This window comes from Andrena cerasifolii, chromosome 5 (genome assembly GCF_050908995.1).
Source record: "Andrena cerasifolii isolate SP2316 chromosome 5, iyAndCera1_principal, whole genome shotgun sequence".
Taxonomy (NCBI): domain Eukaryota; kingdom Metazoa; phylum Arthropoda; class Insecta; order Hymenoptera; family Andrenidae; genus Andrena; species Andrena cerasifolii.
The window spans coordinates 11,253,340-11,262,500 of record NC_135122.1 but is presented as its reverse complement, the minus strand read 5'-3'; the positions used below and the strand labels follow the sequence as shown (position 1 = coordinate 11,262,500).

Below are 9,161 nucleotides of genomic sequence, written 5' to 3'. Positions count from 1 at the left end.
GAAAGATGAGGCAATAATTTGCCCGTCGCGCGGAATCAGCTGTTCCCATGCAAACGCGAGGGCAAAAAATGAAACGAAACAGGTGGGATGGAAGTGCGTCCGTGATTCATCTAAAATTTCTAATTACCCACAAAGTTTCCCGCCAATCACCGATTGCAAGGATTTCTGCAATTTCCTGAAATCCCGCCAGCTGGTGGCGGCCAGCGTGATTGTTGTTTACGCTCGCCTCGCAGCCCCAGTTTATTCGGGGAATGTTGCTGCAGTTCCCTATGTTGCGAAAACGGCGAATGATAGGAGCCAGTCGGGATCGGATATCTGGGTGGCCAGTTTTTGTAATCGGGCGCAATCCGAATTGATTAAACGAGACGTTGCACCACGGTGGTTCTCTTACGAAAAGTGCAACTCCCTGCAACGGTGCAGCGATGCGCGCGATGTCACTCGTGATGCAACGGACTGGCGAATCGATATTAGCTAGAACCAGGGGCAGATCGCTCGTTGGTCGACGAAACGGGCCGGGGTGATTAAGATGGGATTTAGATTGTGGTATTTTGCGAAACTGCCGCATGTTTTTATGTACAAACATGGCGGTGTTGTGGTAAGTTTATTCCTCGTGTCAGTAATCAAGGAACTGGAAGACAGCTGAGTATAGAAACTTAAGGTGACGTAGTTTGCGACACCGAATGCAGCACAATTTTATTAAATTTATATGAACAAACTTGTGAGTGACTGTATATGATAATGGTGGTGGTGGTCTGAGGGAAATTGGAGGGTAAGAGAAAAGTTTGATTAGGAGGATCTCTATTTCGTAAGGGCAGTCAAAGATGTGCAATTGCATAACACTGTGCAAATAACGAGGTAGTGAGAAAGAACGAGAAAAAGTTTGCGTTTCCTTAAAGAAATAAGTAGGGAGAAAGTTATAAACAATGAAACCGCTGATTTTCACAAATTACCTATTACTTCAGTCTCAAAACTGAAGCCTCGTTCGGGGAAAAATTACTCTGGATCCTCGACTTATTTTTGCCCAAGCAAATCGCTTCATTATCAACTGTTTCGCTATTAATTAGCAATAAAAATTCAAGAGTTAGCAAACTTGTACGTAACATTTCTTAAAAATACTCTCATTCGCATTACCAACATATTTCCTTCAACCCCCTAAAAATAAACGCGAAGCTTTTCCCTTTCCTCGTGTGTTATACCTACATTGAACTATCGCGAATAGAAAAATCATTTACTACCTCTTAATACCATTTCTTTCATCAATTCGAGGAATGTTGACCGATGGTTTGGATCATTGACTCTGCATGTTTTATATGTGTGTAATACTCTAAGCGTGTATATACATCGGCATGACTAACAAGTGCCTTTATCACTCGCATGTATTGGTGAGTATATCTATGCCCTGTGTTTTCAGAATAGGGCAGTCATGATTGATGAGCCGACCCTCTACGTTCGATGGGAGATTGACAGACCTTCAACAGTGTGCGATGTGATCGGTGGCCAACTCTATCGGTGTAAAGTTAAGGTCAGGACATGGAACTGAAAGATTAAAGACACCAGTAATATGCCATGCTGCACGTACGCAACTAGGTAGGTACTTTAACCAACTTTGCTTTCTAACTAGCATACATGCTGTAAATCTGCCTGTTATAGCTTGCTCTCTTATGCAATTTCGATATCCATTTCACGGTATTCGTGGTATCTGTGTTCGCAATAGCACACACCTCGCGATTAGCCGCGCAAAGTTCCGCGAATAAAAGTTGTCGTTATGTGTGAATCATACGAAATTGGGGAAAATCTATGTAATCGAGGATGAAGAAGCAAATTTTCTTTGAACGAGAAATAAAGAAGTGAATTTTATTTTTACGATGGTTGGGATAAATTTTTCCCGAAATAATTGTCTAAAATTGAGTGAAAAAATAGATATCTTCCAAATCGGAAGCATTAAATAGAAATAGATTATTCCACTTTGGAATCTGATCGATTTGCAATGAAGTCTTATTTTATTTAACCATTTATATAAATGTATGATTATACAAAGAAGAATATTATTAATTAATTATCACTCGACGTTCTTTCTTTTTTTTTTTGGTTCGTTTTAAACAGCGAAGATAATATAATAACGCGAACGACAAATAGTTCGAAGAAGGAATGAAATTTCGTTGGACTTATCATTTGCATCAAGATTTCACTGACCTCGGCTCTCCGCTTTTATCATCTCGTACGTTGGATCTAAATAGAAAATATTTGAAGCGTATTTTTTAGATTCACAATTGCATCATTATTTTCTTCTTTTACAACCGCGTTTGTTGTTTACTGATAACTGCCCATGACGCAATTCCTCGCAAGATTGGTGACTCTTTCCTCTGCCAAATGATTTACAAATTTCCGAGGTGAGATGACATGTATTGTCCCGGGTTACGTCAGACTGTCAGAGCATCCGGTTCACTCGCCTTAATTGCACGTCTCTCGATTCCGATATTCGTTTCATTAAAAGGAGCGTGACAAATTAGCGTGGTAAATTAAATCTCACATTTCTATTGCTTTACATTTTCACACTTTTCAATTGCTTAGGGAAGGATATGTGCCAGTGATTGTGAAAATGGGTTGTCAAAAATCGAAGAAATTAAATTTGTTGCTTATTTAGATCAATGGAATGCGAAATAACCAACGAAATCACTTGTTTAACTTACAATAATTGTAATTTCTTTTTTTTTTTCTTTCACCCCACTTCTCACGAATTACTTGCACAGAACAAATGCCTCACTATCGAACTGATCGTAAAACAGTCGCGGCTCATTATGAAATTGACACTATCGCGTCACTGCTTACTTCGCAGCTATTTTTCAACGCTTCTTTCATAATATTGAACTATAAATCGACATAACAGAAAATAAGAGAAGTCTGAATTTTTTTGATTTTTTGACTCACTTCCATAGTCACCGGCGCATACATCCTTTCTCAAATAAGCACTATCCAAGTTCGAACGGTTTCAGACAGAAATATACATAATGGTAAAACTAGAAATATACAGGACCGTTCGAAAAAAAAATATACAGATGAAAAGTTAATCTTGAGGCTCGTTGTGTAGGATTCGGGGTTCTCTTTAATGCTTCCAGCGTATTTATATCAGCCGCGCGTTATTTATAATGCTGGCGTTTGCTGACAAAAACTCGCGAGCTAAAAGCCACCGGAAGGTACCATTTTTGTGAACGATTGGCTACGTCATTACTTTTTCCTCTGCCGCAGGCCTTCTCGTTAAGCATCCGCAAAAATAGTTTCGACCGTGAGCATAATCATGCCGCGCGTCTGGCCCGCTTACCATGAGAATGCCCCTCGAGACTGCAGCGTACAATTCGTAGACGTGGCGAGTGTTTATGCAAATCGTTGCAAAATACCTGTCGAGATCCATGAAACGGGGATTGCCGCGAAACTTTCGCGCCTGCGCGCAAGATGACTCAAGACTGCGAATTTTTTAAGAGAAAGAGAGAGGAATTTCATTATTTTGTTAAAAGTATTGTCTATAATTGAAAGCTTGCTCTCAATTAAACAGATTTTACCTGAAAGCAATAAGGAAATTAGTTTCTTAAAATATATTAACAAATGCTATTTTTGACAGCGGGGATTTTTTATTTGCTTTATAGTTTCTTTTTTATTACATAAAAAGGCAGGATTTCCTGTCCGAAAATTCAACGTTTCCTATAGAGTACTGCTGTTTCTTTAAAAATTCCCTTTTTTTAAATCGGCCATGTCAAAGACAGCATTTGTTAATATATTTAAAAAAAAACTAATTTGCTGTTTGCTTTCAGGCAAAATTTATTTAATTGGGAGTGTTTACTTACAAAAATTCTGTCTGGTATCCAAAGATGTGGCATAATTAATGAAACAATTACGGGCGCAATAATGTTAATACTTTCTTAAAAAACAAATTCTAAAAGATTATGTATGTCCCCCCTCAACGAACTGCCTAAGTAGTTTTAACACTTGTCAGTCGATCCACTTCTACTACACTTCACAAAATGCAACAAACTTGACTCTCCTCCTGATACTCTCAAAGTTTCTTCATCTCCTTCGAATACCCACATTGCAATAATTTTCACATAATCTACAAACCCCATATTTTCACCCAAGGGCTCGTCCTTAAATTGCATAAGGCTTTTGGGGAGGGGTCGCGAATTTCTTACGTTTTCTTAAACGGGGGGGGGGGGGGGTCAGGTAACGTTTTACGTAATATTTTTTTAACCTAATTTCCAATAAATACAAATTCTATCATTAATGTTCTGGAAAAGTAGTTTTAGTTTAAATTTCCCGAAACTGAGTTCAATGAATTATATAAACCTTTAAAAGAATTTGAATAACTGAAAGAATTCGATGTAAAAAATATTACGTAAGAAGGGGTTGCAATATCAAATCTTACGAATTCTTATACTGGGGGAGGGATGGGGTAAGAAATCGCCAAAATTACCCTTACGTAACTTAAGGGCGGCCCCGAAGCAGACAAGCTACACTCCATTTCAATCCCAATCCCAATAAAATTTCCACAACCAAGAAAATCCAAAATCACTACCCCCACCTCGAATCCCCCAAAATCTCGTGTCACGTTAAAAAAAAAAGAAGCCAATCGTCAGGATGCATCAGCGCAATACCTCCAGTCACGTGTCGGTCTAAAATTCTCCTCAGCTTCGCAAGATTGGCGGGTGTATTAAAGCGATGCGTGACAAGTGTCCCGGCACGTGCGTGACGTGTTCCATCGTTGTTTAACCGTCGGTGCATGCTCCTCGATGATCGATTCCGCGGGGAATCGGGGCGCGCGACGGAGAACTTTTCGGCGCGCGTGCACACGTGTAACGAGGCTGGAGCAAAGGTAAGAGCGCCGGCAGGAAATCGGTCGCAGCATGACGCGCGTCACGTATTCGCTCGTCAATGTTTTTCTCGCTTGCGTCCGTTTCCAGAGGAATTATCAATGCCAGTGCTCGGTGACCTCGTCGTCTATCTCGAAAACACTTCATAATCCGTCGCCTCTGACGCCTGGATCGTTGGACCCTGGGCGTTTTGGTAATTTCCACGGAGCATCGGTGTTTGAACTTTTAAATCTAGCCGGGAAGCCGCAAAGATTTTTCGCACCGCGCTGTTCGGCAGCGCACTCGGGATTTAATTTCCAGGTGGGTCGAGTCGGTCGGAGAAAAAGATTTCCAATGCGAATGCGATGGAATTCATTAGGCGATTATAGAAGTTTATTTAAAGAATAAATTGTAAACGAAATCCAGCTTCGTTTTCTTCTTACAAAGTTCTTGGATTACTTCAGTCGTGATTACATTAATCTCCTTTTCCCTTTTTCTTTGAAGAGTGCCAGGCCCCTACCCCCTCTGGCTGCCCCGCTGGTAGCGTTGAATTTTCGGCGACGTTATGATCGCGAACGTTGTGTAAAAACAGGGAATAAATTATCTATTTTCTATTTTCGGGATGTCATCATTGCCGTTTTAGTATTGCAGATTACAGTTGGGTAGGTGTTAATCCATCGGATTTAGGTGACGACTGGTGCTCGGGCCTGATTACTATAGAACCTCGTGACGCGGTCTCTGATCGTGTATCTCTCAAGTGGAAAATAATTCACGGTCACTTTTTCTCTGAATGTTCAAACCAGTCGAGGACGATTTAAATGGCTCCTTATTGATATAGGGCATTGGAATTGGTTTTCGTTTGCCTGGAAGGTATTTAAATGTGACTCGAACGAGTTTATTCAGGTGCACGGTAATGTCTTAAGAATTCCGAAAGCTACTGGTTTCCACTGATTAAAAGTCGAATTTGATTACCCGCTTTTGGTGTCATTTTCTTCAGGAACATGTCGATTTCTCTACAGTTTCTTCGGGTAATCTAGAATACACGGAGTTACAAAATGTCACGATTAGAACACGCATCCCCGCAACAATTTCACTAAATTCAAACCGTTGTGTAACGAAATTCTATTATTCAACTAATTTTCCCTCCACGCGCATACCCGTACTCGAGGATTTTCAAAAACGAAATGATACATTTTTCTAACGGTGTAGAAATGATACATTTTTCTAAAAATTTTCCTAAACGAAGAATATCTTCGACACAGCCTCCGTTAAACAATTCTTTGCAACCTTCCTACCATCAACTTTCCTGCAGCAATAATCGTCGCGAGGGACACTCTCGTCTCGCCACCGTGATCGTTTTCGTTTGAATTTTTATTGGATCGATAAAGCAACGCAGGATGACGAGATCGTGTTGCGGAAATTCCACGATCAAAGCGACAAAAGATAAGGCATAGTATCGCGACGAATTTCGCCCCTAGGAACGGGGTGGCGATCGAATGGGAGTTAGCCAAAAATCGGCGACACTTCCGCAGATAACGATCGCGGAAATCTGTTCGGGGACCGAGCGCGACGGTGGCCGAAGATGCTTGATCCATCGAAACAAGGCCCGAAAAGGTTTCGGTGAGACGCGTTATCGGTGCTTCAGCCGTGATAAATGCTGCTCAGCCTTGGAGCCACTTCAGACCGTGTGACGAAACTTTCGACAGCTATATCCGGCGAAAATCACGCGCGAACTTTTGGATCGTACCGTTTGAAAAATAAAATCGTCACAGCGTCATCGACTCGAACGAAGAGGGGAGGGAAAAAAGCAGCTGCGAATAACAAGCCCATGGGCAGTCGCAAAATATATTCCTGCTCGCGAATTTCTTTGGCACAGCCAGCTTTTCAGAAAATATATCACTATGGCAGTTTTTCAGTGGCGATAATTCAGGCTCTGTTTACGATGGTTCTGTGAGATTTTTATGGCTACCAGGGAATGGCTCGGAAATAACTTTATTAGAATGGCATCAAGGTAGCCTTGTTTTCGATTTTATTGGAACTTTTAGTCAGCGACTGTACGTGTGTTTAAGAAAAATTGGAATTCTTCCTTATGATCCGGGGCTACGCTGGCCCTATTATTATTGTTATTACTTTAGAGTACAGAAAAATGACAGAATAACAAAGGAGGATAATTATTATTTAATAGGCATTGCGGAGTAAATAAAAATTTGGATACGAATAAAAATATATCTTTTTTGTTAACGTAGAATTATTAAGGCGATCCAAAATCATATTTCGTTCAACGTGACAGAGACAGACCGGTGTTGATATTTACTTAACGCTCTATTTATACGACATTATCGGACAAAAACGGGGTTCGTTTGAATACAAGGGAATTTGCGTTTGACTCTCCAGCTGACAGCTCCAATCGTTCATTCCTGAAGTAATTATCAGTTCCACGAAAATCTATCGTCTTATCGAGCCATCTGATCGTCGCTTTCGTTCAAGTCCACCCGGTCGCTTGAATCATCGGCCTGCGAAACGATCCGACCGGCACCCACGTAAGTAAAAGAATCAAGTGTGTTTAAAAAAAAGCACTAGGTTGACCAATATCCGGTGTGGGGCCGGGCGGGTTTGGAAATTCGAAGGCCTGGCCTGTGCCGAGCGTGATCCAAACGCCACGCAATCAGCCATATCTCTTCGGACGAATATACACGGGAGTATATACGGCACGCGGTACAATAAAATCAGACGATTTCGCACACTCGTCTACATTGCGGCTGGGTGCTTTACGAGGGAAACGATCGCGGTGCTCTTGGACGCTTACACAACCATCGTGCTCATGTATCCTCGAAATTCTGGTTAGAATAATTAAACGACGACTAAAAATATACCTATGTATATTTAAAAAAAAGAGAAAATTTGAATCTCTTAAATATGTGAAAATTCTTTTTATCGAATTTTTGTATGGGAAGAATTTTTTATCCTTGAATATAGAAATGATAAAATAGTTGTGCTGTTTTATTTAACATTTGCCTGAATTTTTATTTACGCGAGGGGCCCCACGCGCGCGCCCAAAGTTTGCGCGGCCCAAAGACGGCCCTGCGTATTATATCGCAACTGATATCGAGCAACGTTATCGATTCTTTCGAACTCTTCAGCGTTTGAATATCCTTGCGCTTCATGGTTTCCTGATTCCCCGAGGAGGAATAAAACCGCAGGGAGTCGCGAAACATTCTTCCAAGCCCTAACTATGGATTGATACTTCTTCTCACGGTCGTGCCAGAGTACGTGGGTCAGATACGTGCCCTTACCGACGATTGTTTAAAGCGCGCCACCGGCGATCGCTAAGGAACGTTAAGGTAGGTCAAGGGCGCGTCGTTTACACGAAACGAATATCACGAGTGATTCTGCCCTCACGTGACTGCTGCTTGCCGATCGAAGAAGCCTGAATTGCCATGCCCCATCGTTAATCTCGGGAATCTTTTGCAAAATAAACACGCCTGGTTACGCCCGCTCGTACACGCTTCTATTGCGAAACGCAACTGCTGTGTACGCGCGGAAAATTTCAGCGAGATATCGCCACCGAACAGACCTAGGTGCGATAAATCGTCAACATCCAAGCGATGTAAAAGAAACAATAATTAACGTTACAGGCAACGCGCTGTAAGCGTGCAAAAAGTTTTGCATGTACGACCGCGTGTCGCGGGTTAGGATGCCCACGTACGCGCTGATGTGGCCAGTGGCGCGTCCTTATCTCGCGAAACCCCCCTCCCTCCTGTTTCGCGTCGCTTCTACAGTTTTCTACCATCGTTCTACCAACTCCTGTAATATTATCGCGCGTTGCATCACCGCGCCGCAGAATAAATAAATGTAAATGGGCAGCGTGTCGCGAGACACGTAAATGCTAGAAACAGAAATAGTGACTTAGAAACGTGACCAACGATAACGAAAGAGCTCGGTGTCCACGTTACGTTCGACGCCTCACGGTCACTCCGATAGAATACGCTTCCCTCGACCGGGCGTAAACGGCGCTAACAGAAATCGTTCTTTCCGCTTTATCGCACGCGATGAATATTCAACGGCTCCTGGTGTTTCCGTTATCGGAGGATTTAAGAAAGAGCAAGTACCTTACCACAGGAAATTCGAAACAAAGCGGTCTGTAGTTCTGGAGAATTCCTGGACGGGGAATTTTAGTCACGTTTCAAGCACAAAGGCACGCGGGGCTACCGATCCACGCGATGCTCTTGCGCCGACACTGTACGTAGAGACGGTGCGACGCGCGCACGCGCGTCTCCCCTCCACGCCACGTACTCAACGATTCCCTGTCGGGTTAATTCGAGG

The 9,161-nt window shown here is 42.3% G+C and overlaps 1 protein-coding gene across 2 annotated transcripts in view; it reads right to left on the bottom strand.

Moving 5' to 3' along the window:
* Positions 1 to 9,161, bottom strand: part of LOC143369456 (putative RNA methyltransferase CG11342) — a 44,917-nt gene that overhangs the window by 34,372 nt on the left and 1,384 nt on the right. Inside the window, exon 1 of one of the 2 annotated variants that reach the window (XM_076813416.1) lies at positions 8,953 to 9,072. The exons of the other annotated variant lie outside the window; for it this stretch is intronic. The gene's annotated coding sequence lies outside the window, so the exon portion shown is untranslated. Of the gene's footprint in view, positions 1 to 8,952; positions 9,073 to 9,161 lie in introns of those variants that run through there. 2 annotated transcript variants of the gene reach the window in all.